At 43.7% G+C, this 17,998-nt stretch overlaps 1 pseudogene; it reads left to right on the top strand.

Moving 5' to 3' along the window:
* The first annotated feature begins 14,843 nt into the window (after nt 1-14,843).
* LOC142046229 (uncharacterized) lies at nt 14,844-17,074 on the top strand (annotated as a pseudogene).
* The last annotated feature ends 924 nt before the right edge of the window (nt 17,075-17,998 follow it).

The raw sequence follows: 17,998 nt of genomic DNA, 5'->3' as shown, positions 1-17,998 counted from the left end.
GCTGAGCGCTGTAGTTAGGTTGACCTAACCCCCTGTAAAGGCTGAACCAAAAACAATTTTTATTTTTATTTTTGAAAATTTTTGGTAAATTGAAAAGTCAAAAAAATTGTTTTGGACCAAAGGAAACATTTAGTTTTGATTTTCACTGTCTTTTATGGGTTTTTTAATTAAAAAAAATAAAGGACATCTCAAAACAAAGTTATTTTTAATCCAAAAATTGTTCTGTTTCATATCCATCAATTTTTTTTTACCTTTTTGGATTTTTTTGTTTTTGCTTTTGTTTGTTTTTACATGAACAATTCAGTGAAACAAATCCACAAAATGTTTGAGTGTCATCACTGAATTTTTGGCCACAGTTTTGCCCAGCTTGACTTGTAGATGCCTATGCTGTTCTAAACTCAGGCGTTGATAAATTAAAGGATTTTCGATTTGTTTGTTTTTTAAAAGTGTATATATAAGAGCTGAGATAGAATATGCATGTCTATTTATTAGTTTAAATGAGACCCTGTTTTACTCTGATAAAAGTAGCTTAGTAAAATATGTGCTACTTATTATTATGCACAGGGAAAAGTTCCCATAATCTAAAGGGGTAACTAAACCTTCTCTAGCCCCCTCTTCATCAGAGAGAGTTGAGTGACTGAACATTTTATGGGAACTAAACAGGATAATCATCTCACAACTTGTTCATCAGTTCCACTCAAAAATTAAATGCATTTGTACACCCTGATGAGAGCAGAATAGACCTCCAACTGCACTGACATAATAGATAGAGATATAATGGGGTACTGCAGAGCTCTGTAACTTTTGTGGGACTGAGACACTCATTTTCACCTGCTGTTGTATGTCTGAGCACTAATGAGCCATGAGTATTGATGATATGATGATGCATATGTCATATTTAAATGCATAAATTGCTTGAAATTCATCATCAACAGCAACACTTTATTTTTCTGAGCAATTTATCATGGAAAATAAAATTAAAAGCAAATGTAAAATAGTAAGATGAGCTAAAAAGCAATAGATAAAGAACACCTTCCAAAACTGTATTAAAAACAAACTGTATCTAGGGCCACATGCTAATATGTATTGTTGTAGTTAATATCATGGGTCTGAGTCTCCAGTGCCTTCCAAGTTGTGTAGTCATTTCAACCTGTGCAAAATAAATATAACGTGGCTGCAAAATGCTACCACCAGCTTATGTGTGGAATTTGGATTTGATAGTGTCTTACACCTTTACAAGACAGTGCAGGTTCAGGTCAGTAGTATACAACAGTAATTTCTCTTGTTCTTGATTTTATTTTCTGTGTAACTAATCTGAAGATTTTTCTTTTTGTTTGTAGAAGACAAAGAAAGGACTTTACTGTCATCAAATTGCCCTGTGTGTCATTGGTGGTTCTTTTAGGCTCTCTCACAAAAGCGCTCTATGTGCTGAAGAAGAACTCCAGACTTGTTTCATATCTCCTGATTGTGGCTAGCTACTCCTTAGGGCTCTGATCCAAAGACCACTGAATTAATGGAAGTCTTCAATAAGTATAGTTCAGTGCTGAAACAAGAAAGATTTGCTAGATAATACTCCCTGGCTTAGGAGAGTCTGAAAGATGTTTCTTATGAAAACAAGTATCAGAGGGGTAGCCATGTTAGTCTGGATCTGTAAAAGCAGAAAAGAATCCTGTGGCACCTTATAGACTAACAGACGTTTTGGAGCATGAGCTTTCGTGGGTGAATACCCACTTCGTCAGATGCATGTAGTGGAAATTTCCAGGGGCAGGTATATATATGATGCATAACAAGCTAGAGAGAATGATGTATAGTATTCAATAAGGAGACTGAAGCCCCTGTCCTGAGCAGTTAGAGGTGTGGAAAACAAAGGACGAGAAACTTGGTTCTGTAGTTGGCCAATCCATTCACCCCCTGTCTTTAGTTTAATCTGAGCTGATGTGTCAATTTGCAGATGAATGAAGCTCAGCGTTTCTTTATGAAGTCTTGGTCCTGAGTTTTTTCTGCAGGATGGGCCACTTAAGGGGTCTGATATAAGCGTGCCGCGGGAGGTTGAAGTTTCTCTAAGTTTTTTGTATATTGCATTCCTAAATCTGATTTGTGTCATTTATCTTTTCCGTATGAGACTGTCCGTTATGGCAATGTATACAGAGGGGCATTGCTGGCATATGTGCGTTATATTACATTGGTGACGTGAGGTGAATGAACTAGGTGATGTGTGGCTGATCTTGGTTTTAGGTCCTGTGATGGTGTCGCCAGTGTCATAGATATGTGGCAGAGTTAGGCATTGAGTTTGTTTTCATGGATGTTCCTGAGCTTGCCCAATATTTACCAGCCTCATCACAGGAACTAAACGATAGCCACACATTTACCGTTCATTCACCTTTGACGCATCACATGTATATACGCATCTATGCACATGGCCTTGCTATGTACATGGCCAAACTGGACCGTCCGGAAATGTATGGACACAAATCAGTATTAGGGCATATTACAAAAACTGTAGATGAGAGACAATTCAATCCCTAGGCCACGCTATAGCACCTTTCATGGTGCAATTCCTGCAGGCCAAAAAACTATCAGGACAGAATTCAAAGAGAACTCGCTGAGCTTCAGTTTTCCATCTTGCAAATTTCGACACCTCAAGCTCAGGTAAACAAAGCACTGGTGAATGGATTGCATTACCAGAACCGTTCTCCTCTTCGGTATTCACCCTCAACTTGCTAAGGGCCTCATCCTCCCTGATTGAACTAACCTCATTATCTCTAGCTTGTTTGCATATATATACCTGCCCCTGGAAATTTCCACTACATGCATCTGATGAAGTGGGTATTCACCCATGAAAGCTCATGTTCCAAAACATCTGTTAGTCTATAAAATGCCACAGGATTCTTTGCTGCTCTTATGAAAACAGACATCAATAATTAAAATAAATGGTCCCTGGTGATTTTTATATGGACTGGCTTCCTTTCAAGAATAAGAACAAAATATTATTTCAGGAACATCCAGAAACCCAGACAAATAGAAATGCTTCACTTAATTATGAAAAGCTTACTGTTTTAGTGATATAGCAGTAGGTTCCATATTTTTTCACACCCTTCAGCTTTTATTCCTATTTGTCATATGTTTGTATGTGTGTTCCTTACTGAAACTTTATCTCATTATTTTTTTTGTTTTCATAGCAGTTGAGTAATGCTGCATGGCATGTATACTTTTCATCAAATAACTAACTAGCTCCAAAATATAAACCTCCCCTAGGGTTTTCACAGCTTCCTCTCATCTGAATGCTTCTACCAGTCTCTCCCTAGATACTGACTGTAACCCCTGTTTGTTTTTGTTTGTTTGACTTGTGGAAGGACAGTACTACCAGCAGTTTGGTAAAGCCAACCACCTCAAGGGCAAATGTGGAGAAAACATGTGTGGGGAGCAGGCTCTTCAGTTTTTCTTCCCTAATAAGGAGTGCTCCACTAAATGAGGAATGCTTGAGAGGCATTCTACCGCACAGTACTTATGGGTATTCAACTATACAGCACAGTTCTAGTCCTGAGTCTCCCCAAATCCTTAACTACCCCACACTCTGACTTCTCTCCCCTCCACCCAGTTCATCACCTCCGAAGTAATGAAACCAGATCCCCACATGCTAGTTCGCTTTTGCACATAATCTCCACACTGTTTGCATATGAGAGGTCTGCTTCAGGTTAAAATTTTAAAAAAGAGTTATTTAATAGAAAAATCACAGATTCAAAGATGAAAAGCAAGGGAAGGGAATGTACAAGTTATACAGAAAATAAACCTATAGCCACAACTTCAGGCTTTACGCTTTCAGATTAGATAAAAATTCCTTTTCTAATACAAGTTACCTACTGCCTTTGAACTGTTTCCCAGCATGTTACCCCCTGTCAGAGAGAGGATCCAGTATTTCAAGGACAGCACCTGCCAATTGACTGTTGCTCAGTTTCTAAATGAAGTCCTCAGTTTCATACCTCCTTTTTAAAAGGATATGTTTTTTCCTTTCTTTCTTCTGGCATTGTGACTCAAGTTTACTCAGGGTGGGGAAATTCTAGCCAGCATGTCTCATTGTCTTCCCATTAACTCTAATGGCCCCTCATTTGTCTTTTCCTGGATTATACAATGTTTACTGCTTCCAACTAGTCTTGCCTGATTGGGGAGGCAGCCCCTCCCTGCCTGACTGCACTACAAATTATGAACACAGTTTTCTATATGCACAAATACATAAATTCATAACTGCAGTCTGTATACATATCTAATGATGAGCATTAAGTTTAGAACGTTATAAGCTTTCATAAAAGACCATACCTGACATATTTTTATTGCACATCACATTATTCAACCAGTTGATTCAAGTGCTTATTCTTTGGGATTCATACCCTGTTATCACCCAGGTGTCTGGACCCTGATTGCCACAACTTCAAGAAAAAACACTGACTTGAAAAAATTATTGGGTCTTGACATGTAGAATTCAGAGTGATGGAGGGAAAATAAAAGGAAAACTTTTCTTGGCCAGATCAATTTCTGATAAATCTCAAATATATTGCAAATCATATATCAAGTATAGTTATCTCATATCTGAACAGACTAACTACATTACCAGTTAATTAAAATAGCCATATTATAAAGGAGAAAGCTCAGAGTCTGATAGGGAACAAGATTCAAACAGAAAGAGAGAATACTAGCATCCCTGTAATGAAGGATGATAGGCAAGTAACAATGTGTCTGACAGTCAAAAATGATCAATTCAGGAATTTCTGCCAAATCATTTTAATCTTCCGAAAATGCATTTAGTGCTCAAAATTGATAATTTCATGGAAAACAGTATTTTCAAACTCCTGTCTTTGGAACAAAAGAATGTATTAGGTGTCTAGATCTGTACCACTGCATGGTCTACACTACACGTTTATACCGAATTTAGCAGCGTCAAACCAATTTTACGCTGCACCCGTCCATGCAACGAAGCCCTTTATATCGATACAAAGAGGTCTTAAAACTGATTTCTGTACTCCTCCCTGATGAGGGGAGTAGCGCTGAAATCTGTATTACCATGTCGGATTAGGGTTAGTGTGGCTGCAATTCGACGGTATTGGCCTCCGAGAGCTATCCCACAGTGCACCATTGTGACTGCTCTGGAAAGCCATCTGAACTCGGATGCACTGGCCAGGTAGACAGGAAAAGCGCTGCGAACTTTTGAATTTCATTTCCTGTTTGGCCAGCGTGGAGAGCTCACCAGCACAGGTAACAATGCAGTCTCCTGAGAATCGAAAAAGAGTGCCAACATAGACTGCATGGGAGGTACTGGATCTGATTGCTGTATGGGGAGAGGATTATGTGCTAACAGAACTCCATTCCAAAAGACGAAATGAAAAAACATATGAAAAAATTTCCAAGGCCATGATGCAAAGAGGCCACACCAGGGACTCAGTACAGTGCTGTGTGAAAGTTAAGGAGCTCAGACAATCCTACCAGAAGAACAAAGAAGCAAATGGAAAGTCCGGGGCAGGGCTTCTGTGCTGAGCTGCATGCAATTCTAGGGGGGTCTGCCACCACTACCCCACCCCTGTCCCTGGATTCCGAGGTAGGGGTGGTAATCGAAGCCATGGCTGAGGATTCTGCAGATGGGGAAGATGAGGAGGAAGAGAAAGACAAGCTTGTAGAGAGCACACAGCACTCCGTTTTCCCCAACAGCCAGGAACTTTTCCTCACGCTGATGGAATTACACGCCCAGCCCTCCCAAGCAACTATCCCAGACAATGATGCCATGGAAGGGACCTTTGGTGAATGTACCTTGTAAACATAAGACATGGTTTAAAAGAAAGCATTTTTTAATGATTAATTTGCCCTGAGAGGAGCCCATAGAGAAAGGACAAAAGCTTGTATAAGAGCACTACAGCATCTTCGTTTTCCCCCCAAACACCTAGGAACTTCATTCTCCTAGACGCTTAGAGAGAGAAGACACCACACGAAGATGTCCATGCCCACAGTGCAACTTATCTTGTCAGGATCACATGTATCAGCCAGATGGAGAAAGGAAGAGAATTCTGTAGGTGTGACACTGTACTCTCTCTTGTTGCTAATACATAACTAGACAGGTCACCTAATTTATAAATGCAAATAACTCACAAATACTAGCAGCTGGCACCCACTATCTTACCCACAAACCTATGGGGCACAAAGAAGTGAAAAAGTGAGTCCTCATAGCTGGGAGAAACACATGTACACAACGCTGTGTGAATGCAGTTAGAGAGAGTGCCGCAGTGCCCAGCAGTGTTTTGTCCTAATAGTTATAAAGGAACCAATAGGGTGAGCATCAAGTCTAATCTCCAATCTATCTGTATCTATAGCGATAGAAAGGCCTTTCATTACAACGAGGCACGTGAGCAAGATTCTCTTCGATGAATACTGCCATATCTCAGCTCCCAACTACATGACATCCTGTTCAAACCTTCAATTAGAAAAGTAAACAAATGTGGACACCGAAAGCTTGTCTCTAAAATTTTAATGACAACAGCATAGACATCTCGATCCACTAAACTCTATTAAAACAGCTCTCTATAAAACATAACTTATATCTGCCGTAGCAAGCAGCAGGCAGCCCTCAGCAAAATTCACATTACCTTCCCAAGGAGAGGGTTGCTTCCATCTCTGGAAAGTTACTAAAAAGCAACCTTGTTGATAAAAAAAACTAGTAAAGCACTATAAAAGAAGAGAGGCTGAGGATGAGAAGAAGACTGTGGCTCGTGCCATGTCCACACAGGAGCGCTAGTGCTGGGAGAAGTGGATGTGGCACCCTTTCATCTGTCCCAGAGGAGGCTAAGGGAGGGAAAGAGGTAACCAGAGAGATCCAAACCTGCAAGTCGGACATGACTCAAGAGGCTTGCACCAGAGTGGCTTTAACCCCCCCACACACCTCACTGCCCATTAACCATGCGAGCTAGATAAAAGCTAGCAGACTGTGCTTACCCACACCCTGCAATCACAACTTCTTCTGCAATGCAGATGTACCGCTGCGCCATCCCACACCCATCACTGCTCTGAGCTCATGTCATGCCTGCTTGTATCACAACCCTCACATTCGAACGGCCTGAATGAATTAGTGGCGCCTGATACGTGCTAAGGAATGGGTGAACTATAGCAACTATCTTGGCACCAAAAGTAAGGTCGATGACCAGGCCGGTTGCAAGGATGTATTCGGGCCCTAGGAAAACTTCCACAGTTGTGACCCCTGTGCAACCTCCCTGAGGCACACTCCGCCCCCCCACGGCAGCTCCCCACCCTCCGCCCTGAGGCAACTCCCCCCTGCCCCAGTCAACTCCCTAGCCCTGCCTCCCTGAGCACACTGTAAGCCGCTTCCCTTCTCGCCGCTCCTCAAGGCTTGCGATCACACCAGCTTAAGTGCCGGCAAGCCTGGGAGATAAGGAGAAGGGAAGTGGGCCACAACCGAAAAAGCATGCTACAGAGGAGGAGGAACAGAGGGCCAGCGGTGAAAAATGAAGCTGGGCAGGGGTTGGGGTTTGGTGCGCAGAGCCAGGCGTGGTAGGAGGGGCAGAGAGAGGCGGCGGCGGAGAAGGACGAGAGTGGCGACGGTCGGAAAAAATAAAAGGCAAAGGCCGCCCATTTAATGATTAATTTGCCCCTGAGAAACTTGGGAGCCATTCGCGCCAGAAACAGTACTGTAAAAGTCTGTTAACCACGTCTGAATGGAGCGGAATTCCTCCAGGGACATCTCCTGAAGCTTTCCTGGAGTACTTCAAAAGCATTTCAGAAGTTTCTGGACAGCGCGTGTTTTATCCATCCCCATGGTAGGACACTGACCTGCCATGCATGTGCAAGTAATCTGGGTACAGTACATCACAAAACCTAACTGCGTATGGTCCCGGTGATTGCTGGCATCAAGCAACATCCCGTCTTTCATCGTGCGTGTGTATCTCTGAGGAGAGAGATATCATCCATGTAACCTGGTTGAAATTTCAGGATTTTAAGTAAGAGGACAGAGATGGCCATTCCTACCGGCCTTGCCTGTGGCTTCAAAGAATCCTCTTCCCTGTAGGTGCACAATGGCGGTGGGGTGGGAGGTTGCGAGCTTTTCCGCCTTGGCTAGCAGGATACTTCCGCTACCAGCCATGAGGTTGGAGGGGGGAAAGAGGAGTGTTAGCAGTGAACTTTCATGGTAAGCCAGCCATGGGGTGTTTCACTTTCTGCTGCACGTTAACAGGAAAGAAGCAGCAACTCAAAGGGCTTTGCTTGCTATTTGGGAAAAGGAAGCACTGGATAAGATGACATGGCGTCAGAAGCGAAAGTCAATGCCTTACCACCGGCTGCATTGCAAAGCGCCAAACAAGCGAATCCTGCTGCCCCAGACTGCCGTCTGTGTCGTACACCAAAAGCCGCAGGCACTCAATATTAAATGCAAAAGCTAACCTTAAGTGCTATAAGGTGAATAGTGTTGCTCACTGTGAAGAGTATGAACCATTGTTCTCTAAAATGTATCTTAAAATACTTCTCTCCCCCTTTCTTCGCCGCCTCATCGTGCAGCGCAAATTTCTCAACGCCCCCTACCTTCCTCCAATTCCGAAGGATAACTCAGAGTAAGCAGCGGAAAAAAAAGACGAAGAAAAATGTTTTTGGAAATCATGGAAGTGACCCACAAATAAAGATCCTATCTGAATGAGTTGAAGGAACGTGGTAGCAAATACAGGAAAGATGCCAGTGACTGTGAGGACAGAGGGACCAAAGATGAGGACAGGAGGACACTGAGGACAGAGAGACGCTCAGATGAGAGGAGAGATGCTCGAGATGAGAGGGTGGCGGGATCAATGCTGGGCTGCCTGCGGATCAAACTGACATCCTGGGTCATGGTGGAGCTGTCAGGAACGCACAGCAAGATCACCGAGTTGCCGTCATGTCCCTTATAAACCACCGCTCCCCCCTTCTCGGCATGTCCGTAGAGCTCCCAGCCACGGAACCGACCAAAAATGAGTGTAGCACCTACGTGGGGTAATCTCCGTGTTACCCGCGACCCACTCCAGCAAGACCGCCAGTGGACGAGCCCAACCAAAAGCTCTCATTATATGGGAAATATTTTTATGGCCCTTTGCGCCTCCCGTATCTCCTCTCGGGTCACCAAAACTCGTCCGACCCTGGCTAAGCCTTTTGTCAGTTCTCTCACCTCTTTTATGATAAGTGAGAGAAGAAACAAGTTCTAAACAAAATGCACACTTCCTTAGAAAAGCAAGCTGTGGATCGAAGAGTGCTTACAGGTGAATGATCAATCAATAGGGGGTGGGGGTTCATATCAAGGAGAAACAACACAAAAAGTAATGAAAACTGGTTTTGCAAAAGCTTCTCTAGATTGCAGAAACGCTTCCTGATAAGCGTGCTCTCTAATCGCCCTGGGTATCTCGCTGTGCGTAATGCAGCGACCAGGTGATTTGGCCTCAGCCTCCCACCCCACCAATAAAGGTCCTCGCTCATGGAGCATCCCAAGTAGACGATTCGGTAAGAGCACACAGCAATGCCAGCATAACAACTGTATAATTGGTTTGGCCTGAGGTCTAGCGAAGTCAGTAATGGCGCCAGTGGCCTTTAAAAACGGCCAAATGCACGTTCTAACCACCGTATCTGCACTGCTCAGCCTTAGTGAACAGCTTCCTGACTACTGCCAGGCTGCCTGTATGGCTTCATGGCCTAATGGGCATCAAGGGTAGGCTGGGTCCCAGGATAATGGACAAGGCATTTCACATCGCCCCCACTGGTATTTTCTGGTCTGGGAACTAATTCCGCCCCATGGCTGCAGCAGTTTAAAACCAGAGTATTGTTCCTGAAGACGTGAGAGTCAATGAACCCTTCCCGCCATCACCACTAGATGTTGCGTGAAACGTCCCTCTGTGAGCACCAGTGCTGCAGCACCATGGAAAAGTACCCATTTCGGTTATGTACTGGCTGCCTGGTGATCGGGTGCCAAGATAGGAATACTGGGTTCCAATCTATGGTCCAACACAGTTAGCGGATCTACATTGCACGCAGGCAAGAGCCATCCAGCGTATGACAGACCTCACGATTCCCAGAGTCACGAGGCTGTTGGTAGCAAGCAGCGTAGTGATTAGCAGGCACTGCATCGAAGGCAGCCCCCAACATAGATGCCTCACTCTAAATTGATTCCCGGTGGACTGACCGGTAGCTGTCCTGGCGTTGCAGATAGCTTCCACAGGGCTAAGTTTCCAGAGGGCTATTGCCACTCGCTTCTCCACTGTGAGGGCTGCTCTCATCTTGGTATTATGGCGTTTCAGGGCAGGGGAAAGCAATTACAAAGTTCCATGAAAGTGCCCTTACACATGCGAAAGTTTCACAGCTACTAGGAATCGTCCCACACCTGCAACACTATGCGGTCCCACCTGTCTGTGCTTGTTTCCTGGGCCCCAAATCAGCGTTCCATGGCTAGAACCTGCCTCATTACCAGCAGGATCTCCTAAGCGCAGGGTCCCGCAGTTTGACAGAATTCTCTGTCCATGTCCTCGTCACTCTCGTTGCTACGCTGCCGTAGCCGCCACCTCCTCGCCTGGCTTTGCAGGTCATGGTTCAGCATAAACTGCACGATAATGTGAGAGGTGTTTACAATGTTCATGACTGCTGTCTTGAGCTGAGTGGGCTCCATGCTTGCCGTGGTATGGTGTCTGCACAGTTCAACCAGGAAAAAAGGTGCAAAACAGTTGTCTGTCATTGCTTTCATGAAGGGAGGGGGAGGATTTACCCAGAACCACCAGCAACAATGTTTTTTGCCCCATCAGGCACTGGGATCTCAACCCAGAATTCCAATGGGCCGGGGAGACTGCGGGAACTATGGGATAACTATGGGATAGCTACCCACAGTGCAGTGCTCCGGAAATAGACCCTAGCCTCAGGTCATGGATTCACACCACCGAATTAATATGCTTAATGTGGCTGTGTGCACTTGACTTTATACAATCTGTTTCCAAAAATTGGTTTCTGTAAAATCGGAATAATCCCATAGTGTAGACATACCCTTCATTGAGACTGTCATAAAAGAAATCCTGTCAACTAATTCACCAGGCGTTGATGGATTTCTGGCTGATTTTTATAAACCATTCACAAAACAGCTATCCCCTTTGACCACAGATTACATGTATACACATTCCACAGTAGAGATTTATGCCACTGGCTCTGTACTTAGGCACATGACAATAGCAAAGAGTTTCATTACTAGTCTTGTTTTGGACCCCCTACTAAGTTGTGTACACCTGAAAAACCCCAGACAAAACAGTTCTTCCTTTGGCCTGAAACTTCTTGTGCTTCATTTCTTATTGGAGAAGAATGTTTTTGGAATATTCGAACTAAATTGAAACAATCTTTCAAACAGCCTGGGTTTAGAAAAATTTCTGCTTGTTCAGTTGAATAAAATTATACTATCTTATTTTTTTTGTCTAATTGCAACTCAAAAATAGCAAGTAATAAAAACATTCAAATTCATCTTAAGAATTAGTCATCAGTGGGAACTGTCCTATAGGACCAAATGTTATTGGACAGCTGACAAAATTTAATCTCCAAATAAAATGTTATTGAAGGTCAAAATTGTTAATGTTGAACCCGCTGTGAAGGTCTCCAGTTGCGATTGTTCATTTTGTGAGTTTCTTAGTGAAGGGTAGAAAAAGTTCAGATGTCTTCTAGCTAGAGGTGCATTTATAGCTTAAAATTGTGCTCTGGTGTAGGATAACCTCCTGTTTAGACTAGCTGTAGTGCAGGTCACGTAGCCGGAATAGGGAGGTGGGATAAAGCAGCTTTTATGGGGGACTGCTACCTCATGCACAGGTGTGTAGGAAGTGGATGGGCAGGTGTGAGGATTGAGGGAAGTCTTCACTCCTGACTCTAGCCACACCCGCACCATGCCAGACAGAATATGAGTCAGCACAGAGCAGAAGCAATTTGCACCAGCTATAAGTCTGGGGAAATCAGGGACCATTGTGTGACTTTCAGAGACTCCCACAATGGATGCTATGGTCTGCTTCTTGAGCAACGACACTACATCATGCCCTTTATTCAGGGCCTGCGATGAAACCACAACACAGTTTTGTGTTGTCAGACTGTATAACTTCTGAAGTGACCAGGAAAGTATAACCCCTGCAAGTCCCTGTTTGCAAAAAACATATAAGACTCATGAAAGGTACAAGTTCTAGTGGTACTCATCGAGTATATCTACCCCACAAAATTTGGTACTTGTTTAGCATCCGTTCTGATACACCTCTATTGGCAATGGTGAAGCAACAGTGCAGATTGGGCTCAGGTGTTCTTCAGCATCATGGCATGAAAGCAGACTGTCATGATATGGTGCTTAAAACATCTGAGTTCAGTCTACTCTGGTGCTTATAATTCCTGGAAAGTTGGTACAAAATGTCATTATATAGGGAATTATGAAATATTGCCATTCTGGAAGTTACAAGCTTCTCTAGCATTAATAGCAGGTCAAAGGGAGAGACACGAGAACCACATTTTAAAAGAGTGAAGGCACAAGTGTTATGATTGTGTATGCAAACTATGCACAAGAAAGCTAGTTATGTTTGTCAATGCATTGCTTATGAGGGCTACAAGCTCTGTTAGGGTAGTTATAACTCTGGAGTGTTGTAGTAACTTTTAATTAAAAAAATAGACTACACATGGAATTTACTAGCTAATCATTACTTTTTGTTTCCCATATAGCACCCTGATAAAAGATTGTCTTCACTGTTTTGACAATTTCTGTAATATAAATTCATAACCCATTTAAGTTCACATAAATACAGTAAAAAAACAGACAGACATGGAGCAGGATGGTAGGGACATGAATGATTGACTGATTTTTTTTTAAAAACAGACAAACAAGGAAATATGTAAAAAACCTTGAGAGAGTTGGGAGTGAAGCTTATAATTTATTTTTATTGTTCAATTATAGCAAACTTAAAAAAATTAAAAAGTTAGGACCTCAGAAAACTTGCACTTAAGATTCCAGCACAACCTGAATGCTATCTCTCGCCCATTATTGCTGAAGACATATTTATCCCTGCTTACTCACTGCTTTTCCAGAATGGGACAAGGATCTTTACTGTTCCCACAAAAACTCTCTATATAGTGGTGTAAGGCATAGGAATGCCTCTGAATACTTTGTGAGTCTTCTTGTGGTGCACAGGGTTTTATATGTTTTAGAAGATGCCAGAAACCAGTCAGAGAGATTGTGTTTATAGCTAGGCTTTGCATGTTTGTGTACATTAGTAAATACAGTTATTAAGATTTCTCCATGTGGTTTCTTCATATTGTTATTGTGGTAAAAGAGCAAAAGAAACAAGTGGCCCTTGATCTTCAAAACCACAAAGAGGAGATGTCTGACCCCTCGCTTCTCCACTCTCCTGAAAAAAGCCAGAGATTACATCTCACATTTTAATAATCACAAATAGTTCAAAATCAACCATCTCTCTGCCAGTCATCATCCAGTATAAATCACAGGACTCCAATGAATCTCTGCTCAACCTTCTGATACAAGTCAAAAATACCCTCTTGTGGGTACAAGTTAGAGACCTATCCTTTGTGAGGAAATACAGGTTTTGCAGTGTAGCCTAGTGAGCCTGTAATACACATGAATGCAAATTTGGGTGGAATAAATGGCTGTAGCTTTTTCATTTGGTGCACCCAGAAGACAATATGGTTATATTTCACCCTCTCAACATACAGACTTATGTTCATGGCAATTGGTGGTTCGTGCAGGATGGCAGGCAAGGGGGTATAGCAACTAGGCAGCTGTTAAACCTAATTGTCAATGTAATAGCTTTCGAAACATTAGCTTTTTAAATTAGCTATTTAGTCATGTTAATGTTGTCTTTAAGGGAAATATATTTTCAACCTTAGCATTATCATTCAGAAGTTTGTTGTTTGTTTTAATCTGAGAACGCTGAAGAACCTGAAAGTGTGTTTGAAGACAATCATCCAGTGTTACTACTGAACGTTAACTTTCATATCCCTGCTAAACTTGTACCTACAACTCATTTCTAGAGTTAACCAGCAAGGGTGGGGAGGGAAGAACACAACTTCACTCCTCTGTTAAAAGCAAATGGAGAGCTCCCCTTCCTTTCTGGCTCATATAGGGTGAGGTCTCCATCCTGTTTCAAGCTGATTTAAACGACTGGATGTAACCATGATATTCTTTAATCATTCATGAATTCATACGGGATTTATAACAGCAGATTTGAAACATATGATACCAGGAAAATCATCCATTTTATGCACCAGGCAGAGCATAAGAGTGTTTCACCAAGACAAGCAGGTTTTTGTCCAAGGTGAGTGGCAATACCTGTTGTTTATCTGAAAACTATTTGGATTTGGTTCCAACTATACTGAATGGGTCAGGGATTTACCACTCCTGATAGTGCTCACCTTTCATCTAGGGACAAAGGACCTGTTTTATTTGTGTTTTGGAAGCTGATGGCATAGGTATGTTTTGAAGCAGTTCTGACAAAGAATACTGTTCTGCTAACAGACTCCTCTCTTGATGGACTTTCTAAGGGTCCGTTTACACAGATACTTAGGCCTGGTGTACACTACGAGTTTATTTCGAATTTAGCAGCGTTAAACCGAATTAACCCTGCACTCGTCCACACAACGAAGCCCTTTATTTCGATATAAAAGGCTCTTAATATCTATATCTGCACTCCTCCCCAATGAGGGGAGTAGCGCTGAAATCAGTACTGCCATTTTGAATTAGGATTAGTGTGGCCGCAGTTCAACGGTATTGGCATCTGGGACCTATCCCACAGTGCACTATTGTGACCACTCTGGACAGCAGTCTGAACTCGAATGCACTGGCCAGGTAGACAGGAAAAGCCCTGCCAACTTCTGAATTTCATTTCCTGTTTGCCCAGTGTGGAGAGCTGATCAGCACAGGTGACCATGCAGAACTCATCAGCACAGGTAACCATAACCATGCAGTCTGAGAATCGAAAAAGAGCACCAGCATGGACTATACGGGAGGTACTAGATCTGATCACTATATGGGGAGAGGATTCCATGCTAGCTGAACTACATTCCAAAAGACAAAATGCCAAAACATTTGAAAAAGTCTCCAAGGGCATGATGGAGAGAGGCCACAGAAGGGACTCACTACAGTGCCGCATGAAAGTTAAGGAGCTCAGACAAGCCTATCAGAAAACCAAAGAAGCAAATGGAAGGTCCAGGGCAGAGTCGCAAACATGCTGCTTCTACGCTGAGCTGCATGCAATTCTAGGAGGGGCCGCCACCACTACCCCACCCTGACAATGGAATCTGAGGAGGGGGGTAATCTCAGCCATGCCTGAGGATTCTGCGGACGGGGAAGATGAGGAGGAGGAGGACAATTTTGTGGAGAGCACACAGCACTCCATTCTCCCCAACAGCCAGGATCTTTTTCTCAGCCTGATTGAAGTACCCTCCCAACCCTCCAAAGGCAGTATCCCAGACCATCAAGCCATGGAAGGGACATCTGGTGAGTGTACCTTTGTAAATATAAAACATGGTTTAAAAGCAAGTTTTTTTAATGATTAATTTGCCCTGAGGACTTGGGATGCATTCGTGGCCAGTACAGCTACTGGAAATGTCTGTTAACGTGTCTGGGCATGGACCTGAAATCCTTCAGGGACATCTCCATGAAGCTCTCCTGGAGGTACTCCAAAAGCCTTTCCAGAAGATTTCTGGGCAGTGCAGCCTTATTCCATCCTCCATGGTAGGACACTTGACCACGCCATGCATGTAGCAAGTAATCTGGTATCATTGCATGACAAAGCCTGACAGCATATGGTCCCGGTGTTTGCTCGCATTCAAGCAACATCCATTCTTTATCTCACTGTGTTATCCTCAGGAGAGTGATATTGTTCATGGTAACCTGGTTGAAATACAAGAATTTAATTAAGGGGACAGTGGTGGCCGTTCTTACTGGCCTGTTTGCCTGTGGCTGAAAAAAAATCCTTCCCTACAGTTAGCCAAGCGAGGGGAGCAGGCGGGCTGATTGGCGCTGAGCTTTTTCGCGTTTGGCTAGCAGGGATCTTCCCGGATACCAGCCATGCAGTGGGGAGAGGGGTACAGCGATTATCCCAGAGAACTGGATGGGGGGGTTAGTTTGGTTTCTGCTGCTGCACATTAACAGGAAAACCGCAGCACTCAACGGACTTTGCTTGGTATGTGGGAAAGAAGGGCGCTAGATATATGAAGGCTGCAGAAGCCGAAAGACAATGGCTTACCATGGCCGCATGCAAGCCAATTCTGTTGCCTGGACCTGCGTCTGTGATTTCTAACACGAAAGCCGCAGGCATTCAGTATTAAGATGTAAAATGTGACCTTGTACTGAAATCACATGTGCCGTGTAATGTGAATAGTGTTGTTCACCGTGAAAGAGTATAACCATTGTTCTGTAAAATGTATCTTTTCAAATATGTCTCTCCCTTTTTTCCTTCCCTCCTGCAGCTGCAAATTTTTCAAGCCTCCCTCCTCCATCCTGAAGGCTATCTCAGATAAGGTGAAGAAAAAAAGGAGGCAAGACGAAATGTTCTCAGAAATCATGGAATTGACCCACAATGAAAGAGCTCATCTGAATGCGTGGAAGGTCACCCTATCCCAGTACAGGAAAGCTGCCAGTGAATGTGAGGCCATGAGGGATGAACGTGAGGAGAGGAGAGACACTCTAGATGAGAGGTGGCAGGATGCAATGCTGGGGCTGCTGCATGATCAAACTGACATGCTCTGGTGTATGGTGGAGCTTCAGGAACGGTAGCAGGATCACGGAGTGCCGCTGCAGCCCCTGTATAACCACCCTCCTCCCTCACCATGTTCCATAGCCTCCTCACCCAGACGTGTAAGAACGTGTCCAGGGAGGCTCCGTGCACCCATCCACTCCTTCTCAGTGAACAGCCCAAGCAAAAGGCTGTTATTATTTTAAACTTTTTTAGTGGCCTTTTCCTTCCCTCCTATGCTCCTCCCAAACCCCACCTGGGCTACCTTGTCAGTTCTCTCCCTCTTTTTATAATCAATTAATAAAGAATACATGATTTTTAAATGATAGTAACTTTATTTCCTTAGAAAGCAAGCTGTGATCAAAGGGGGAGGGTGGGTTGCTTACAGGGAATGAGTCAATCAAGGGGGTGAGTTTTCATCAAGGAGAAACAAACAGAACTTTCACACTGTAGCCTGGCCAGTCATGAAACTGGTTTTCAAAGCCTCTCTGATGCGTACTGTGTCCTGGTGTGCTCTTCTAATCGCCCTGGTGTCTGGCTGTGCGTAATCAGTGGCCAGGTGATTTGCATCAGCCTCCCACCCCGCCATAAAGGTCTCCCCCTTACTCTCACAGATATTGTGGAGCACACAGCAAGCAGCAATAACAATGGGTATATTGGTTTGGCTGAGGTCTGAGCAAGTCAGTAACATGTGCCAGCATGCCTTTAAACGTACAAAGGCACATTCTACCACCATTCTGCACTTGCTCAGCCTGTAGTTGAACAGCTCCTCACTACTGTCCAGGCTTCCTGTGTATGGCTTCATGAGCCATGGCATTAAGGAGTAGGGGGGTCCCCAAGGATAACGACAGGCATTTCAACATCCCCAACTATTATTTTCTGGTCTGGGAAGTAAATCCCTTGCTGAAGCCATTTAAACAGATTAGTATTCCTGAAGACGTGAGCGTCATGAACCCTTCCTGGCCATCCTACGCTGATGTTGGTGAAACGTCCCTTGTGATCCACCAGTGCTTGCAGCACCATGGAAAAGTATCCCTTTCGGTTTATGTACTGGCTGCCCTGGTGCTCTGGTGCCAAGATAGGAATATGGGTTCCATCTATCTCCCCGCACCCCCAAAGTTAGGGAATCCCATTGCAGCAAAGCCATCCACTATGACCTGCACATTTCCCAGAGTCACTACCTTTGGTAGCAGCAGCTTAGTGATTGCTTTGGCTACTTGCATCACAGCAGCCCCCACAGTAGATTTGCT

Source organism: Chelonoidis abingdonii, chromosome 2, assembly GCF_003597395.2.
Source record: "Chelonoidis abingdonii isolate Lonesome George chromosome 2, CheloAbing_2.0, whole genome shotgun sequence".
Classification (NCBI taxonomy): Eukaryota; Metazoa; Chordata; order Testudines; family Testudinidae; genus Chelonoidis; species Chelonoidis abingdonii.
The sequence above is the reverse complement of the archived record's forward strand: the minus strand, read 5'-3'. Positions and strand labels throughout refer to the sequence as shown.